Source organism: Chaetura pelagica, unplaced genomic scaffold (genome assembly GCF_000747805.2).
Source record: "Chaetura pelagica isolate M959 unplaced genomic scaffold, ChaPel_1.0 scaffold222, whole genome shotgun sequence".
In the NCBI taxonomy this organism is placed as follows: Eukaryota; Metazoa; Chordata; class Aves; order Apodiformes; family Apodidae; genus Chaetura; species Chaetura pelagica.
In genome coordinates this window covers 6,702,932-6,703,505 of record NW_009952711.1, presented here as the reverse complement: position 1 = coordinate 6,703,505, position 574 = coordinate 6,702,932, and positions in this window count along the sequence as shown.

The window sequence follows — 574 nt, the reverse complement described above, 5'->3', positions numbered from 1 at the left end:
GCCCCGGGGCCGGCCCCTCGGGCTCCTGCGCAGCCGAGCGGAACGCTGAGTTACCAGGTGCGGGCTGCGAGGTGCTTTTCATACAGGGTTTCTCTCCCCCTCCCCTCCAATAGCGGCCCCAGCCTGCGTTCCTTGTATCAGAACCTTCGGGTTTGCTGGGACTGCGGGATGAGCAGTTTGTATTTACCAAGCAGTGACGTTCGCTTCTTGACGGACGTTTGGACAATATTTCCAATGAGGACCTTTGCGGTGCAAAGGCTGGGCCCTTCACCACTTCTGGTGGCAAAATAAAACGGCTGAGGAGGCACAAGCCAACTGGTGTCATCGGCACAGGGCACGGCAGCAGAAAGACATCTCATCCAGAGGCTCCCCCCGCCCCAGCTGTGCCCTTCGAGCTCCAGCACCATCAGCTGCTCACCAGATCATCAAAACCCCCATAAAAACCACCCCAAGGTTTACGGCCGGCCCAGCACAGGTACACCCAGCTTGTGCTTCCTGCTCGGTGTGCCTGCAGGTGAGGCTCACACCTGGCCCCGCGCAGAGCAGAGCGTGGCTGTGGCTGGGCTGGGCTGTC